The sequence below is a fragment of the Echinops telfairi genome, unplaced genomic scaffold (genome assembly GCF_000313985.2).
Source record: "Echinops telfairi isolate 266 unplaced genomic scaffold, ASM31398v2 ScPeMD7_2291;HRSCAF=2852, whole genome shotgun sequence".
NCBI classification, from domain to species: domain Eukaryota; kingdom Metazoa; phylum Chordata; class Mammalia; order Afrosoricida; family Tenrecidae; genus Echinops; species Echinops telfairi.
The window spans coordinates 31,337,600-31,356,959 of NW_022106189.1; the positions used below are offsets into that span (position 1 = coordinate 31,337,600).

Here is a 19,360-nt window from a genome sequence, read left to right on the forward strand (position 1 = left end):
CTCACCCAAAGCCTGGTGGTGGTTCAAACCCACCAGTTGCTTCGCGAGGGAAAGATGCGGCAGCCTGATTAAGAACTTCAGAATCACCATGGAGTGGTTCTGCTCGGCCTCAGAGGGTGGGTATGAGTGGGCATTGGCTTAATGGCAATGGTTTGGTGGGTATCTCTCCAGAAAATATTTTTTAATTTAAGAGGAGGCATTTATTATTAATTCAATAACTACTCTTTAAGCACCTACTATGTGCTAGGCACTATTGTTGCAGCTGGAAATTTTTGAGCAATAGTTGTAAAAAAAAAAAAAGACAAAAATATTTTCCTTTTGAGGTTGTCATTGTACTGAAATCCCTTCCGAGTCTAGCCTGATTTTAAATGATTTTTTTCTTATTTTGAATTAGGCTTGTTTCTGACCATGGGCATTTCGCGGTTCAGAACCTTCCTCAACCCTTGATCTCCTTTTGCTCTTGTAGGTCTCCATCCTCCCTTTCACCAGTGTCATCACCTGTCCACCGGCTAGTCCGTTGCGTCCTCTTCCCTCCCTTGCCCTCACCCCTTGGCAACCTCCAACGGCTGTTTCCTTTGGTATGCAAGTCGTTGTCTTGGTTTTTACCCTATAGTAGTGATCTCATTGTATTTAGCCCTACATGATTGACTAGCGTCCCTCAGCAGGCTGTTCTCCAGGCCCATCTGTATCATGAGGTGCTTCGTGGTTTCACCGCTGGTTTTTTTAGTGTTGTATAGTATTCCATTGCTTGTATGTGCCAAAGTTTCCTTATCCTTTCTTCTACTGAAAGGCATTTCTTTGGGGGTATTTCCAACTTCTTGCGATTGTGAACAGGGCCGGGATGCACACAAGAAGAGTGCATCTGTCTGTTTGGGCTATGGCTCTTATTTCTTTAGGGTATATACCCAGTAGCGGTATTGCTGGTTTGTATGAATTTCTATTCCCAATTGTTTGAGGTAGCACCATATCACTTTCCACAAGACCTTTTAAATTTTGCTTATGGTTTGTTAGGTTCCTCTCTAGGTTCTGGGCAAGGAACCCTGGTGGTGTAGTGGGTTATGCATTGAGATGCAAACGTCAAGGTCAACGGTTTGAATCTACCAGCTGCTCTGGGGAAAAGATGAGACTGTGTGCTCTCAGAAAGATTTAATATTTTGGAAACCTGAAGGGACAGTGTGCTCTGCCCTACAGGGTCACAGTGAATCAAAATCTACTCGATGGCAGTGAGTTTGGTTTGGTTGGAGGTCCGGGGCCTTACCCAAAAATCAAACCCAAACCTACTACCATTGAGTCTCTTCTGACTCATAGCGACCCTGTACTGCAGAGTAGAACTGCTCCCTAGCGTTTCCAAGGCTATGAATCCGTACAGGAGCAGAAAGTCCCCTCCTTTATCCTTCAGAGGGGCTAGTGGATTCGAACTACTGACCTTGAATGAAGACTCAAGGCATAACCCACTATGTCACCAGAGCTCATTGATTCTAGGCTCTACCACAACTTTATTGAGTCAAAATGGAGGGAGATTGCCTGGAGATGTTTGTTTTTTATAAACACAGTCCCTGAAGTTCTCTAGAACAATCCAGAAATAAGTTACTAAGTGGATAAAGCTGTCTCCCTTTTCCTCTTGCTAAACATCGACCCATCCACCACTCAGCCACCCTGCAGACGTGTCGTGTAGCTACTGGATTTTCCAAAACAGTTCTATTAAGAAGTGGATCCAGGTGGCTCCCAGGAGAAGCAAATCCAAACATCAGAATGAGCCATAAGACCTTGAATGAGCAGGAGGTGGAGGTAGTAAAAAGTCTTTCTTGGGTGTATTCTTAACTACAGATCCTATTTTATCGTGATAGATATGGAACAACAATATTTCCATTGTAACGATTCTGAAGTGTAGAATTCAGTGACATTAATTACATTTAAAAAAAATAATTTTATTGGGAGCTTGTACAACTCTTATCACAATCCATACATCCATGTGTCAAGCACATTTGTACATTTGTTGCCATCATCATTCTCAAAACATTTGCTTTCTACTTGAGCTCTTAATATCAGCTCCTCATTTTCCCCCTCCCTTCCCACTCCCCCCGACATTAATTACATTTACATGCTATGTTTCCTTCCTTTTTCAACTCTCCAGCCAGAAACGCTGGACCCCTCAGAAAATCACTCCCCATTCCCACCCCCTCCCAGTCCCTGGTAACATCTAATCTTGTTTCTATGCATTTGCATATTATAGGGATTTCACAGAAGTGGGATCATAGAATGTGTCCTTGTGTGTCTGACTTAGTTCATGTTTAATTAGCATAACACTTTCCAGGCTTATTCATGTCATAGCATATATCAGAACTTTATTTCCCTTTGTGATTGAATCATATTGCACTGTGTGTGTGTGTGTCAAATTTTGTTTATCCATCTGTTAGTGAGCACTTGGGTTATTTCCACCCCATTGTGGAAATGATGCCATTACGAATGATGCTGCAATGAACACTAGGGTGCAAATCTATGTTTGAGCCCCTGCTTCTCAGTCTTGACATACATCTAGGAATGGAATGGCTAGGTCAGATAGGGGGCCCTGGAGAGAAGGGGGTTTCTACTCCCATGAACGGTTACAGTCTCAGAAACTCACAAGAGCACTTCTACCCTGTCTTATAAGGTTGCTGTGTGTCGGCACCAACTTGATAGCAGTGAGTTCAGATCAGTATTGGCTATTTGCGTGTCTCTTTTGGAGCAATAGAGGAGCCCTGGGGAGGGAGTGGATACATATTGGGCTGCTAACCTCAAGGTCAGCAGTTTGAAACCACCAGCCGCTCCACGGGAGAAAGATGAGGTTTTCTACTCCCATAAACAGTTACAGTCTCAGAAACCCAGGGGGCACTTCTATGCTGCCCTATAGGGTCGCCAAGCATCAGAACTGACTCAATGGCAGTGGGTTGGGGTTTGGTTTAGAGAAATATCGATTCAAGCCCTTTGCCTATTTTCAATTGAGCTCATTGCTTTTTGTTGTTGAGATCTTGGGCTGGAGTTTTGTCCAAGTTCTGCCACCAAACTTGCTGTGGGACTGTGGCCTGGTCACATTCCTCATGGTCCTCATTACCTCATCTCAAGGTCCTCATCTCAAGGTCCTCATTACCCAAATGAGGTCGGGATCTACCCAATACCAGTTCACGGAACAGAGCTGGCTGACTTGGCTGCATCAGAGCCACCTGGGGATGATGGGACATTTGGCAACACTTAGGAGTGATGGCTGTACAATATGATAAATGTAATTAATATCACTAAATTATACACCTGAAAAATGTTGAATTGGCCAGTCACCTGGGGAGTATATTAAGCATCCAATTCCAGGGCCCTGTGAACTGGAGAGTCTGACTCAGTAGGTCTAGGATGGCGTCTGAGATAGTTAAGGTTTATTGTGCCAACTTGGCCAATAAACAAATGGGATTAATTAAAGAGGGTAGAGATAAATGGGTTGGTGAGCCTCACCTTTCTAGTTCTCGGGTCTCTTGCTTTCTGATGGTCGGACCAGGGTGCAGCTGCCTTAGCCAGTTCCCTGCTTCAGCTGACAAGGCTCACTTCCTGCAAGACCGTCCCTGAGGAGAAGCCACATGGACCTACCCTGATGCAGCCCTGGGTGCTGGAGCACCGGTGTGGAGGCCACTGCCAGCCCTGAGATGCTTACACACTCACTGATTCGGCTTTCCTCCTGCAGTCGGCATCATTGTGTGTGTTTTGTGAGATGGAGGAGGACTTTGTAGATCAGTATCGGACACATGGGCTAATGTTAGACTTATAAGGCTTGGACAGGACTGGGTTGGGATGCTTTCTTTTTGTTTCCCTAGTTTACTCAGACTAACACAGCGTCACCTCCATTTATTTTTTTTTAGGAAGCTTTCTGGTTGATTTCCGGTATGCATCCAGATTTTGGATCTCACTGGGCTGGAGCAAGCTCTCTCTGCCTTAGTTTCACATCTGTAAAATGAAATCATTCTTCAGATGAGAGGGTTAAGTAAGTTAATTTATATCATTAACTTAGGACATTGCCTAATCGGCACTTAGGACAATGCCTGATGCATAGTCAATGCTTGTGTGTGTATGCAAGGTATAGCAGTCAGGGTCTAATCAGCGAGGGAGAAACCACTGTGAGTATTTACATTGGGAGAATTTAATACAAGGGGATGGAGAAGCTGAGAAGTCAAACACAACAGTGACATAACCTAGCATTCAGGCAGCAGGAAGCCATCTAACCCTGGGCAGGAGAAGAAGGAAAAGATGGTGTCACTGAAGCCCAGAGTCTGGGATCACCTGGCAGAACCTGCCCCCACAGCAAGGGCTGTAGCTGTAGACAAGACACAGCCACTGCTAAGACACTGCCTGCTGAGGCAGGAGGCAGAATACCCTGGCTTTCCCCTTTTCTCCTGCCCTCCAGACGCCCATCAGGGCACCCTATTGGCTGAACCCAGCAGGAAGTTGTCTTTCATGACAGCCTGGGGAACTGTCACCCCGGCTTCACAAGGGGCAGATGAAGACTGGAGGGGAAGGCAGATCATTCTTGGTTACTATTACCTTTTTCCCCCTTCGTTCTTTTTGGCCCCAAAGTTCTTAGAGTTTCTGAACATTGGCCAACTACTAGGACTCAGGGCTTCATGAGTGCTTATTGATTAATCGATGCCTCCCCCTTAACGGACACACACGCGCAAATGCTTGGCTTCTGATCTCTGGAAACTGACAGCTCCATACCGTCGCAAAAAAAAATAATCCTGGGGCTGAAGCCAGCCCCGCCCCGAGATTCAGGGAAGAGTCAGGCATTCGGGTTGAGGATCAGCTGCCTCAGCACCTTGAAGCATTCAGAAGAGATGACTCGGGAGGTCTGACCCGTAGAATCACAGATGAAAAGAGCATCCCAGAAGCCCAGGAAGAGACTCACGGAGAGGAAGACTGTGGGATCCTTCCTATAGAGCACTAGGAGGGGAGCCAGACGGTGAGTCAAAAAAAAAGGGGGGGCCAGGAAACAGTGCCTCACCCAGGTTTTAGGTTACTTCCTAGAAAAGCCCAGGGCCCACAGGAATTGGGAACCACCCCTTGTCTCCAGGACACCTCCCTGAAACATGTTCCCTGGGAGGGGCGCTCTGGAGACTTTGCTACCAAAAATGGGCAGAGGAGCCCTTTCTGAATGGTTCCAGGTTCCCGGAGGACTCAGTATTTAACCTTGGACTAGAGGCAAGTGTATTTATTCTTAAGAGGTTCTTAAGAGGAAAGAGCTGATATTATGGCGTTCTTCCCACTGTCCCCCTAACCTGCTTCCTGAATTTATTCTTCCAGCAAATATTTACGGACAGCAGATTTCCAGCAGATTCAGGAAACGTGCTTGGGAGCGAGACAAAGCTGGGCTAGCACCCTGGCTCTTCCTCTGCCGAGGCCGTGTGGCCTTGGGCTGGGGCTGTCACCTCAGTCTCCTCATCTATGAAATGGGACTAAGAAAGGTCTCATCGAGTTGCAAGTAAGATCATGCATGACAGTACTGAACACAGCGCGTGTCCCAGTGAGCCCTCAGAGGCGGTAGTGAAACATCTTACATTAACTTCTTGCTAAACCCAAACCCTTTGCTCTTGAATAGGTTCACTTTACACCAGAGAGGCTTCAAGATGTTTGTGGACAAATCCCATTGGCTTTTCATTCCGTTTTCCCACGAACTTTCTGAAGCCCCACTCGCTCCGCTTATTTGGATGTCACCTTGCAAAACCCTTCCCCCACGTTAACTCATTCGATCTCCTAACAACTGCACCAGGTGGGTCATGGAACTAACATTGATTTTGCTTCTCCAGTGCATCTAGCAACCTTGCCAGATCCTCAACAGTTATTATCTTTATTGATTTCATTCATTCAATAAATATTTGAGTATCTCTTATCTGCCTGACTTGTCTCTGCACGAATCCCCACGAGTGAGCAAAGCAACTAAAACCCACTAAAACCCACACCCAATGGGCAAAGGAGACCCTAAATGCAAAGTGATGAATGCTTGAGTTCACATCGCTCTAAAGTGCTGGAAGCCTAAGAGGAAGGAATGAGTATGCTTGTCCCATTTTAGAGACGAGGACACTGAGACGGGAGAGGGGGGAGGGTGGTGGACGACTGAAAGTCACTCGTCCAAGGTCAGAAAGAATTGGATTCAAGCTTTGGTGTGATTCCAGAGTCGTTGCTCTAGTTATCATCTTATGATGCTGCTTTTAAATATAAATAACTATACACATACATATTAATAAATGAGGTTGAGATAAATGCTAAGGAAAAAAACAAACAAGGGATGTCCCCGCCGACCAAGCAGTTTGCTCCTGTACAGATGACAGCCTGGAAGCCCTATGGGGTCCTCCGACTCTGTCCTATGGGGTCACAGAGACAAAGTGATCTGGAAGGCTTGTAGCAACAACAGGGGGGCTGGAGGGTGGTCATGCAGTGCTCTGTGCAGGGTGATCAGAGAAGGCCTTTCTGAGCAGCACGTTTGAGCAGAGGCCTGAAGGAAGCAAGAGAGAGAGGCGGGCAGACCTGGGGGAAGTCACAAGCCAGTGCAGGACCATCCCTGGTGTGGTGGAGGAACTGCAGGGAGGCCAGTCTGGGAGAGGCAGAGTGAGTAAGTGGCAGAGGCAGAGGATGAGATCAGAGGACGAAAGAATGGGTCACCTCTCGCACTCGGAAGACTCAAAAGACCGTGGGAGGAGCTTGTTTGTGGGGGAAGGCTTTGGAGTTCAGTCTGGGATAATTCTCGCCATCATTCATCAAGTAGGAAGTATTAGCTCCATTAGTCTTAGAGGGGTCAAAGGGATTGTTCCAGGTTCCTTTAGCAGTTCTTTATGAGAGAGAAGATTCAAACTCAGGTCTACTGGACCCCAATTTCAGTGCTGGGACTTTTCCCAGAGTGGGTGCTGGAGGGAAGTCTGAAATCGTTAATAGTCTGATAGTGCTGATCCCTGACCCCCAAGGAGCTCCCAAGGAGGAAGGCAAGGGCTAGTAGAGGGTGAAGCAGAAAAGACAGCTAGAGGAAAGTACGGGTGCCAGAGATTTGAGACAGCAGCAAGTAGCATAAATGTGAGTGTGGCGTGCAGACAAGCACAGAGAAGGCACAATTCTTGGTGAAGGAGCGGAAAAAGGGTGATAACAGGCCCAGTCTTACTTGGGGGGGGGGGGTGTCAGAGACAGTATGACCTGCCAAAGAAGGCCAGGATCTGGTAGAGATGGAAAGGTCCCAGGTACGCCGGGTTCTACTAGCTGGACAAGTCTCTCACCTCCAGCATGTACGCGTTCCCACTGTGACAAATGTATAGCCACATGCCAACAGTCTCCCCTCAGCTGGCATTTCCAACCCCAGCTTCCTCAGTGGGCCACTACTGAAACCCCCTGCCAATGAGCCCATCCCATCTCATAGTGACCCGATAGTACAGAGTTGAGCTGCTCCTTAGGGTTTCCAAGGCAGTGACTTTACAGGAGCATGAGCTGGTGCCGTTTGGACCTTGAAGTTAGCAGCCAGGGCTCCTTGGATCACTATTGGGCACCTCTAAACATAATCGCCACTGGAATTCCTGCTCTTCCCCACAAGCCAAACTTTCTCTACTTGCGGTTGAATTTCTAAGAAGTAGCTCCCGAGACAAGGAAACATGGAAGAGGAACTGGTACAGGAGTGGGAGAAGTGGGATAAAGGACAAGAAGCCAAATAGTAGTGGCATTTCGAGTGATGGATGTTGCACAGAAGGAGATGCTGTCTGATCCTGGCGGGGAACTCGGGAGTGTGAATTATACCTGACAGTTGCCTCCCTGCAGAGAAGGTGGCTGAGCGCTCCCACTCCCGTGTCAGTACTGATGCCAGTTCTAAGGACTGGGGAACCAAAGTCTTGGGGTCCTCCTTTCCAAGGTGAAGAGATCCAGACACCAGAGGGCAGACCTCTGAAGATGCTGCAGAAAGCTGTTAGAAGCATCATCATATAGGAAGCCAGGAGAGGGCTGCTCAGAAATCTTCAAAGGGCCATGAGGGGATGTGAGCAGGGCCCTGACAATGCCCACTCCATCTTCCCCATCTCAGACAGTGGCACTGCCATCTTGCTAGAGGACCAACCCTCAAGATAGGAGCACAGCTGCAAGAGCACAGGGAAACAACAGCAAAAGCTCCCCCCATGGGTCTCTGACCTTCATGTTCTGCAGATGCCGCCCAGAAACCCAACCAGAAGGCCGAGGCAAGGAAGCCCCCACAGTGGGGCAGGTGAAGCCATCATTAACTCTCTCTCTTCACATCCCACATCTGAGCCCCGAAGCGGATCTTTGGCTATCTTCAAATAGACCCAGAGTCCAATCACTTCACAGCACCCTCCAGACCTTTTGTCTGGGTGACTTCCATAGAACCCACTGACCTCCTAGTTCTGTCCTCATCCCCAATTCTGTTCTCAACCCCATCCTCTGCTCAACACCTTCCCTCCCACTCAGAGTAAAAGCCAACGTTTTCACAATGGCCTAGGCAGCTCCAAGACACTAGCTCCCCAACTCTCTGACTCATTTCCGACTCCATTCACACTTCTTCTGGTCCCAAGTAAGCTATTGCCCCAAGGCCTTTGCACTGGCAGTTTTCTCTTCCTGGAACAATTTTCTCCCAGGTGTGCTTAGCCATGGATGGCTCCTTGCTCAAAAAGTACCTTCCATACCCACTTGTCAACCCATCACCTGGGCTTCCTTGCCTGCAGTCTGAAACAACAGACAATGGGAGGGAGGTGCTGCCAGGGGATGGAAGGGGTGGGAAGAGAGATGGGGGGACCTCACCTCTGTGCTGCCTTCAAGCCACTCAGAGCAGTGGCTGTGTTCCTCCTGCTGACCACAGCTGTCCTGGAGAGGGCTGGACCTGCCCTCCTGCTCCCAATGGCTTCCAGTAGCATCCTTTCTACCCTATGCCCATCAGGCCTGGAAGGGGTAACCTTTCCCTGCAGCTGCTGGTCTCTGGTACCTCAGGACCATCCCTGCCTGCCCGTTCCTTGCCCCTGCCTCCAGCCCCTTCATTAGAGACTGGACCCCACTGGATTCGGTTTCCTGCTAAATCCTCATGGGATCACCTTGCTGACATCCTATTTACAGTTTCCAATCACACATTGTGCCTGGGACCCCCACCCCCACCTCATTGCCCGTTTGTGCATGTCACCTTCACACACACTCCAGCAGTCCTCAGACTCCCCGCAGGGCAGGGCTACAAAGTCAGTGAGTGCTCAAGTTCGCAGCATGAAGTGGTAGAGTACTTGCATGTAGCCCATGCAATCCCCCACTAGGTCAAACCACCTCTAGATTACCATGAGACCCTACACGAAGTGAACGCTGTGTACATAGCGCTGTCCCCTCCCTCAGCCCTGGAGGGGTTGCGTTGACTACTTCATTTCCCCCTCCCCCAGTACTTTCTGTCTGTGGTTGGTTGAATGCAGAGATGCTGAACCAGAACCTCAGGATTGGGGGACCAAATATATCTTCTTTAGCTTGATAAACATATAGCTAGCTAGCTAGGAATATGAAATCGTTTTTCTCTACAACACACGTTCCAAATGCTAAGCTCAGTCGGGGGTACACAGCTTGTGCCCAAATATTGGTTAGGTCCTCAGTTTCCCACAATAGCTCATTTGACCACCTCCTTGCCCTGGTGAGCGATTTCCGGAATGAGATGACCAAGGGTGTAGGGATATTTATCTGTTTTGTTCACTGGAATAGCCCCTCTGCTCGGGACAGTGCTTGGCACCTGGCAGGCTATTATCGGTCATCATTTGCTGAATGAATGAAGGAACGAATGAACCACCTGCAGGGGAGCCGCACAGAAAACATCCCTGCGGTCCCAGGGGCAAGTAAAAGAGCTGACTCTCCAGTCGTTGCTCATCTCCCCGCCCCCGCCCGGAATGCTGAGTGCCCAGGAAGGAGGCGGAAATGAGCGCGCTCCACGACCCTCCAGCCGAGTGTTTACTTAATTAGAGCCAGTATCCAGAGGCTCATTTGTGTTTAACCGTCCGCCTAATGCTGCATCTGGCTCTGGGCGGGCGCAGGGGAACCTGCCAGGCGGGGAGAGGCCCTGACACCCTATGGCGTCTGCGGCCCGCGCCACGCCTCGCCCCCGCGCAGCCATTCTTTGCCCCTCGGGCACCGATGGTGCTCCTGATTGGAGCGCCAGGCTGGCAAGGAGCGCGGAGACGCGGAAACCAGCGAGCTGCCGCCGGGCTTTTCCTGCGCGTCGTCCGCGCCCTTCTTCCCCAGCTGTGGGTACCACCGGCCGGATAACGGAGCGCTCCCGTGATGCCAGATGCCAATTGCTCGCCGCATCCTCAGCCGTGAAATTGAAGGATTACAGCATTTCCTAGTCATTATAGTTGGGGAGTGTGGGGAGTGCTAGGAAGGAGAGAAAGGGCTCAAAAGGCGAAGGAGAAGGTCAAATGAGCTGGATCCCAGAGCGGTAAGGCCAGCCAGCATTGGGGCACTAGCTGTGCGCTGGTATGGAGTTTAACGTTTAGAACGTGCTGTGTTAAGGTATTTAATCCACAGTTATATGTATTAACTAGTTTGACCCTAGTACTTGATAGGGGGTGTACTTGGCAGCACAACAGCTGGGCGCTCTAGGATCCACTAGCTGCCATTAGCTACCCCAGTAGGAGAGGATAGATCTGCCTCTGTGAGTTTTTAAGACTATCACCTAATGGGAAAAGAAAATCTCATCTTTCCCCGCCTGAGCAGATGGTGGTTTCGAACTGCAGACCTTGCAGTGAGCAGCCCAACGGATCCAGTACTTAGTTGAAATGGTTGGTGGTTAGAACCCACCCAAGGCTTCTCAGAAGAACAGACCTGGCAATTTGTTTCTGAAAGGCCACAGCTTTCAAAGCTGCTTGTAGTTCCATTCTGAGCAAGCGAGTGGACTGCCTAAGTTGGGAGCCCACTAACAATACGTTAGGCTCTAAAGTGGTTGGAAGCCTTCCTAATGCCGCGACCGTTGAATACAGTTCCTTATGTTGTGGTGACCGCCCCAACCATAAAATTATTTTCATTTCTACTTCATCACTGTCATTTTGCTACTGTGATGAATAGGGGGATCCTGTGAAAGGATCATTCGACAACCCCCCAAAGGGGTGAAGACCCACAGGTTGAGAACTGCTGAGGGTGTGATCGATCATAGCCCCATTTGACAGCCTGCAAAACGGGCCCAGAGGGGTCATTTCACTTGCTTGAGGTCACACAGCACTAGTAAGTGGTGGGACCTAGGTTTGAACCCAGGTACCTGGTGAGGCCCCAGAGCCAGTCCTTAGCTAGAGAGAGGACTGGCCCTGTGGGTCCACATGCCACTAGGCAGCGGTCGCTGTTTAGTCATAAGTCTGTAATGGGAAAGAGGGGCGATTCCCAGGTTAGACCAAAGAATCTATTATTAGTAACTCCAATCTTCAAATCCTTGAATCTGAGCTGCGCAACATGAATTCTCCAAGCAGCTGGGAGTGGAGGTAGGGAGCCTAGGGAAAAGGGCTGGTGGAGGGCCAGCTCCGTGGGAAAGGGCTCACAGCGTAGGGTGGTTGTAGCTCAGGGCAGTTTTTAAGCCAGGACCCACTCTTAGGCCCCTAAAAGGAAAGTGCTTCTGATCTAGAATCGCTGAAAGAGGTCTCTGATCCCAGCTCCACCTCTTATCTTGCAGAAAGAGGGTAGGGGGGATGTTTTGGAAGAGAATCCTAGGATCTGTTTTCACAGCTAGCAGTGTTTGACATCTATTAAATCAGCTGCATTAAAAAAAAAAGTCTTTATTTACGTTTTACTTAACTTCGACTATGGGGTGTGATTTCTATTGTAGGGTGAGGGATGCTGGAGGCCTGGGGCTGAGGGTGAGACTTCATGAACTCCCTTGTCACATCATTAGAGACCAGTTCTTGGAGAATGACGTCCATCATGCTTGGTTAAGTGGGGTGCAGAGAAAAAGGGGAAAGCCCTGGACGAGATGGAGTGGCCATTTGTGAGAATGGCGCAGGACACAGCAGTGCCTCTCGGTTGTGCGTGTAGAAACCGACTGGATGGTACCCAGACACCATCAGCACTCCCCCTACCGCACATTCTTTGATGTCACCACTGCTTCCAGACTCAGGAAACTAGGATGAATTCTGTCTCTCACAGCCTCCGTTTGCGCGGCTGTGAAATGGGAGCGCCCAGGCGAGGCTCCCACAGGTTGGAGAGCTTTGTGGTAAACGCTACCGCTGTGCCTCAGGGACTCGCTGCCAAGTTTAAACCCTGGGGCACTAGGGAAGGGCCTGCGTGGGAGGTGGAAGAAGAAGCAGAGAGCAGCCTCCAGTCTGCGCCCTGGACCGGGGCTGGGGCGGGCTGGCTGGCCCCCATCATCCAAGCGTTGTGTCTCAGATCGCCTCCGGGGAGCTTAAAACTGGCCTTCCCCCGCCCTCCCCCTAGTTAGCTTTGCGTGCGGCTCCGGTCATCGCTCCAAGGCACGCACACCTGGTTCTTTACGCGCTGCCGAAGTCACGGAGTGGCTTTGGTTTTTCTCGAACTCAGAACCTAGACGTGCGCTGAGCCCAGCTCCAGGAAGTCGGGGGAACGCTAGAAGACGCCAGGCCGAGCCAGAGGGGCTCCGGGAGCGCCTCGACCGCGCCGGCCACGGCTCCACCTGCGAGGGGGCGGGGCCTCGCGGCGCCGGGCCAATCAGCACCTGCCTGCGCTCACCTGGCCGCCGCCCCCTCGCCTCGACGAGCGGCGGGGCTCGCCGGGCAGCCGAGAGCTAACCGCGCACTAGCTCGCGCCCGAGGCCGCCTCTTCGGTCTCTCTCCAGCCATGGGGGTTCCTCGGGGGCCTCTGACGTCCCTCCTCTTCCTTGTGGGTCTCGTCCAGGTACTCCGCTGCCTTGCCTTACCCCGGCCGGGGCGGCTCCCTGGAGGGCGGGTGGGGTCAGCCGGCAGCCTCCGCGTCGGGGAGAGAGTGGGGCTGGGCGCCTGCGGGCGGAGGTGGTTTCGCGAGGCTCGGTCCGGGCTCCCCGGGCGGGTCGGGCTGTGCGGGACTGGGACCGCCTGTGTGCAGCGTTCCTCTCCCTCTCTCCCCCGGGTGCAGGTTTGCTGGCCGTGGCGGGCGGCCGCGGGGCCGTGCCGGGCAGGCTTCGGGGAGGCAGGACTGACCTTGGAGGCCAGAGGCGCGGAGCTGGAGCCCGGCCAGGCGCCGGGGAAAGGTGAGACCCTCAGGGAGCCCGCCGGAGGGGTGCGGCGGGGCTGGGGGGCCGCTCCGGTGTGGCCGAGGAGAAGGGCGTCCCGGCGGGACCGGGAGGCTTCTGGGACCACAGAGAAGCCCGGGGAGGCGCTTAGAGCCTTGGGGGTCGCCCGCTGACAGAAGGCTGGAGAGGTTAGCTCCTGGTGCCATCTAGTCCCTGCTTGGCCCCCACAGTCGCTGCTAACCTGGAGCCCCCTCCTTTGGGGTGCGGGGCAACTGTTCTCCTCACCCAGTCCTGAAGTGGGAAGCTCCCCCGGCTGGCCCCGGCCGAGGAATGCGCCGTCCACATTCCTCCTCTCACCCCCGCGCAGGTGTGGGATGAGCTGTGCCCGGCAGCCCCCCTTCGCCCCTCTCAGGCCCCCTTTGTGAACTGCGCTTTGTGAGTCCGACAGACAGACGGGGTCTGTTTCTCTTCTCTGCGCTCCCCGCCTCCGCCCCCTTCCTCCCCAGCAGCTGGAATGCACTCTTAACCCTGCTCCTCCCGAAGGGCTTGCACCCCTGCAGCCTGCCAGGGAACGGGGTCCGGAACACCTGTGCTGGGGCCATCATGCACGAGGGGAGGGACACCACCATCCCCACGGTCTTGGGGTTGGGGTGTTAGACCACTTAGCCTTGAGAGTGACTCTGGCCTCTGTAGGGCGTTGGGTGGGCGATCAAAGCACTTTTTTGATCTCCCAGTTTTTAGCCAACCCCCCAACAACACCCCCCCGCCCCCGCGCCCCCCCCCTTCAAACACTGGAGAGTGGGGTGGGGGGCAGGGGTGGGGGTGGGGGGGGTGGCACTGGGTGCAGAGAATCATTGTAGTAAGAGACTAGGCAGCTGCCCACTAGTGGGGAGGGGGGAGGGGCCTGGCTTTTCTTCCAGAAGGGAAGATGGGATCAAACCCACCTTTGAGAACTTGCTGGGACCTTTTTCTGGGAAGAGAATCCATCAGTAGTTGAATCTAGCTTTCAAAACAAGAACTGCCACCCCCAGTATTCCTACACCAGCACCACCTCCACTACCCCACCAGGGCCATTCATCATGCTTGAATATGGGGCACTCTATGATAAGGGTGCTTCTTTTTTCCCTCCAAGAGGATTGGAGGGAAGCCTTGAGTCTGTGGAAGCCCTTTCCCTCCCTTTCCCTTTATAACTCTACAGGTTGACAAAACAATTAACACCCAGACTGGGCCAGGCTTCTTAAACCCTCAGCTGGAGAGAGCTGAGGAGAGGCATGAAGAGCCCATGGCTCATAAACTTCAAATTTTTGCGTATGGGTTTATGACTGGCTGGCTAACAAACTGCAACTCAGCCAACCTGTAAAAATGTTAACTCGGGCAGGGCCCCAAATCCCGTTCCGGCTTCCCGTGGAAGCTTTACTGCTTGCTCACCAGCCCTCTGCCAAATCTATACCCCACCCCACACCCCCTCTAACCACCATTGTCAAGTTCTCTGACGCCAGTCTCCAAAAGCAGGCTGTGGCTTTGAGTGTTGTCCGGGGCCTTATCTTTCTTACTGAAGCAAGAAATATCAGATTAGCTGTCACTTCTCGAGGCTTGAGGTGGTTGTGGGGAAGCGGTGCTCAGGTTTCCCATTTCACGGTTGGGTTGGCCGGTGCTTCCTGGTGACGTCAGGGGTGTTTCACTTTTTGAGGCATTTCAGTGTTCTCGGGTGTCTGGTTCATGGTGGTGAGAACGGCGTCTTCCATGAGGGGAGCACACCTGGCTTAAGAGACAAAGAGTGTGTTAATGAGCCTGGAGTTGCCTGAAAAAAAATCACTTCCTGGGGAACAGGCTGCCACCTTTTTCTTTCTCTCTTCTAAGAAAAGGTGGGGGTGGGGGGGGGAAATAAATTTAAAAATTAAATAAAAGAAAAGGTGAGTTGCTGGGCCCGCCCCGTTAGCTCTACATTTATTGGACCTCTCCAACAATACTAAATAGTCCTATTTCTCTCACACAGTGGCTACCACTATGGGCTCAAATAGAACCGACATTGTGGGGATGGCACAGGGCCAGCCAGGAGCCTTTTGTTCTGCATAGGGTCACTGTGAGTCCACACGAACTTGAGGACAGCACCATTGCCTCCACTGGTCCTTAGCTTTAGACTCCTCTCTACCTCCATCCTCTCAAACCCTGGCTCCCCATCTACAACAGCAGCCTCAGCCTAGATTGTTGAAAGACATGTCCTCAGGGCATGTACGAACGCTCAAATTTGGCCTCGCAGACAAGAGTTTCCATCTTGCCAAGGAACAATTTCCCTTGTTTGCCTCTGGGTTACGAATATCACGGGTGCCTATGAAGTTGAGCTCAAAGAAATTATCTGATATAATTAATACCTTGTTTGTATGTGCATCTTCCTCTTCAAAGCCCGTCTACAACTCTGAGCTTGCTTTAGCCCTCCTAACATTCCCTTGAAGCTGGTAAAGTAAATATCATACAAGGGAGCTCTTAATCCCATAAGAACTGGGACTTCAGAACCCCTTGTAGCCCTGCCCTGCCCTGCCTGGGGTCACACTCTGATGTGGCCTCTCTAGTCTTTATAACTGAAGCAGAAGGAAAGTCTTCGAGGTGGCAGGATGGTGGCATGGCTTCTCTGAGGATGGTCGATAGATGCCCAGGACCTGGTACTTAAAAGATACCCACTAGAATAGTTGCATGACCTGTGATAGCCCTGCTAATGATGACCCATTGTCCTGTCCAACCTGAGTGGTTGACTTGCATAGAAGATTCTGACCCCCAGGTTCTGGGGCCCTTTAAAAAAACAAAACAAAAACAGAACATAGGGTGAATACAATGAAAGAGTGGAGCACTGGGGTCCATAAGCCTGCAGCCACCAACAAGAACCACCAGCCCCAAGAGCCCTCAGACATAACTTTTCATGATAAGGTTTTCTAGAAATGTTCCTAAAGAGGGGGCCTACTTGTGAGAGGAGTTGGGCAGGAACTTTCCCCTGCCAGCACCCCATGATCTGTGGTCCTGCCTTGCCTCGCATGTCCTGTGGCAGCAGAGACCAAGGAGAAATGCAAGGTGGGCATGTGGATGGTGTGAGTGCAGTGGTCTAAGAGGTCTACCTCTCGTTAATGACCGCTAACTGAACAGGCTAAAGGGCAGTAGACCAGCCACTTATTGTGGGCCCCCAGAGAACCCAACTGGACTTTCGTCAGTGTTGGGGTAAGATTAGTGGGATCCTGAACCTGGGCTAACTTCAGAATGATTTTTTGTTGCCTCTCTTGGGTTTTGGTGTGAGATGTTATTTATTTATTTATTTGTTTTTTGGAGTTCCTACACTGGGCTATGCCTTCTATTTACATTTCACTTTCCCAGGAAGCTTTAATTTATTGTTTCTAGAACGACCCAGCTGAAAGCCTTGAACAAAGCCAAGCCCCTGCCCTTGGGGTGCTTACAGTCTAATAGTTCTAGTTGATTGCTCTGCTTAGGACCACCTTGCAAGAGCAGGTGATGTTAACCCCCCCTCAGCTATAAACCGGGGTTAAAGGATTTGGGGTAAAGTCCTTGGGACAGTCGGCAGTAAGGCCAGGATTTAAATCCCGATTGTCTGCCTCTGCAGCCAAAGGGATCCCACAGTGCCCCGTAAATCTGCCACTGAGGAATGACTCTTCGAGAGCCTGGGCTTTGAGCCTGGCCAGCTGCCTTCCTGGCTGAGCAGCAAAGCACTGCTGGTTGCTGAAGACGCTGCCCCACATCACCATTAGCTGTGCCTGGGGAGCAGGTCTCAAACCTCTCGTCTCCCTTCCCACCTCCTCAAATGACACTCTGTTCCTAGGTTACCCCCCTGGGCAGGGTGTCCTCACCTCCCTGCTGCGTCAGGAAGGCCTTACTCAGGATGAGCTAGGGTTGCTAAGGCTGGAAACAGCTCTGCCATGCGAGGAGAGGAGGAGACCGGTGTAGAGAAGGGTCTCCCTGCCCGCATCAGCTGAGGCTTCAGCCCAGAGGCTGACCGGTCTCCATTCAGAGAATCCCTCTTAGTGGAGTGTATCGTGGGTCCAGACAAGTTCTCAAATGCTGGTTGGACGGTTTCTGGATCTGGGTGTTGAGTCCCTGCGCATGTTAAGTTTGTAACATTCACCAAACTGTGCAAGACCTCCAGTATTCTGAATTCCAGTACCAGAAATGAGTTTGCTTGTCATTAGACTTTTCGGTAAAAGAATCATATAGTGCGTCCTCTTGCATCTGACTTGTGAGATTTTTGTATCGTGCGGCACAATTAACAATGGGAGTTGATCCTCAATGTTGTCATTACATGACTATCACAACCCCGTTGTTGGTGGGCATTTGAGTAACACTCATTTGGGGGGGACTGTTAAGCACAGTGGTGCTAGGAATATTCTCCGGCAGTCTTTTGGCGTACCTAAATTTACGGGCATGTCTTGAGGTATAAGCCTGGGGGAGGGGTGGGCATTGCTGGATTAATCTAAGGGGTTACCCAGGTGTCCTGGACTGGACAGTGGTCAGGGTTTGGAGTCAGCTTTGCTCTCTTTAGAGCAGCTGAGTCTGTTCTGGATTCCATCAACCCTCTCCCTCCACAATCTCTTTAGCAGACCTACCCCTCCTGAATTCTTGCATCTCATTTGGCCCTACTTTAAATGACAGCAAGTCTTTGTTATGTACTTCTGTTGTGAGAGAGAAACCCTACCCCTTCTTTGGCCTCAAGTCAATGCTGGCTATTTCCCCCCAAACTTCCAAAAGGGAATCTGGAAAGGGTACTGGAATTTCTTGGGCAAAGAGAACTTTTAGTCTGTGTGGAGACTTTGGGGTTTTTTTTTCCCCTGGCCAGCACCAGCCTCCTCATTTGGCCGATGTCTCTTGGTCTTCGTGTTTTCTCTGTCATTATAGGGATAGAGAGACTAGGAATTCCGATGCTTGGACGCCACAAGTATTTATTAGCACTTACCAAGGACCAAGTATTGATCTAGGTTTGGGGCATGCAGCGGTGAACAAAACATGCAAAAAGCTCTGTCCTCTAATGCCTTCCCTTCAGTTGGAAGGAGACGAACTAAGTACTACGTGGAGTCCATGTTTGGGTGGGAAGTGGGGAAGGGAAAACAGGAGGTCACATAGGAAGGGGTGCTGATGGATGGGTTCTCGGAGTTCCCCCCGGCTGAGGGGCAGTGACAGCCAAGTTGCAGGCTGAGGAAGGGTTCGGCCAGGAGGGGAGGACATGAGTTGCTGGGATATCATTATAATAGTATTAGGATAGCAATGGGATCTACATCATGGGTCCCAGGGACTAAAATATGCGTGTTCTCGCTGGATCGTGGCCTGCAGGATGGGGGAGAGGCAAAAGGAGACATGAACAGGGCCCAGCCAGCTAACATTTGGCAGCCTTCATGGCTTCATGGGGACTAGGTAGTAGGGTAAGTCTGGGTATGGGGGTGAAGTCCACTTGCACCTGCTTGGAGACCAGCGCACTCTGAACCTTCGGGTCTTATCTGGGCTGAGGGCCTGAGCCCTCATCCCTAGCATCTCTTTGGGACTCTCTGTTCTGATTTTGCCCCAACCAAAGAACACCATCTTTAGCTCACGTAGTCTCCCAGCATTGCCAGCCAGGCAGCAGGGCTGGCAACGAAGAGGGTGGTTTTTGTTCTTGTAGTTTTATCTTAAAAATTATAAATTTATTGAGAGCTTACTGAGTTCCAGAAACTACATAAAGTACTTGATGTAATAAGCCCCAATTAATCCTCCTGAAAATCCCCATGAGGTGGGTAGAATCTGGCCCCTTTTAACCAATGGAGGGAACCAGCCTTCTCACTCGCCCAAGGAAGGTCCCCCAGCTCCTGAGTGATGGAGTCAGAACTCAGCTTGGACCCCAAGTCGCCCTCCTAAGTCAGAGGTCTGGACTGCTGGGGAGTTTGGGTGGAGGAGGGGAAGAGGCTGCGCACCCGTCCAACCCGAGGAAGACTGGAAATAGTTAACTTCTGGCCCAAGAGCTTCACATTCCTGTACCCTCCAGACAGGTCTCTGTTAATCACCGGGAGCTGGAAAGGGGGGGGTGGAGGCAACAACCAGCTGAAAGGGCTGTGCTGGCCTCCCTTTAGGGTGTGGGGGGGATAGATAGGGAGGGCTCAGATCCCAGGCCTGATAGGCTCACAGGGACCACTCCTAGTAGAGGTTCTGCTTCTGGCCCTT

At 51.2% G+C, this 19,360-nt stretch overlaps 1 protein-coding gene across 2 annotated transcripts in view; it reads left to right on the forward strand.

Annotated features, from left to right (window-relative positions):
* Positions 1-19,360, forward strand: part of ZFP90 (ZFP90 zinc finger protein) — an 87,178-nt gene that overhangs the window by 55,056 nt on the left and 12,762 nt on the right. Inside the window, exons 6-7 of one of the 2 annotated variants that reach the window (XR_006680396.1) lie at positions 3,882-4,003; positions 5,317-5,902. The exons of the other annotated variant lie outside the window; for it this stretch is intronic. The gene's annotated coding sequence lies outside the window, so the exon portion shown is untranslated. Of the gene's footprint in view, positions 1-3,881; positions 4,004-5,316; positions 5,903-19,360 lie in introns of those variants that run through there. 2 annotated transcript variants of the gene reach the window in all.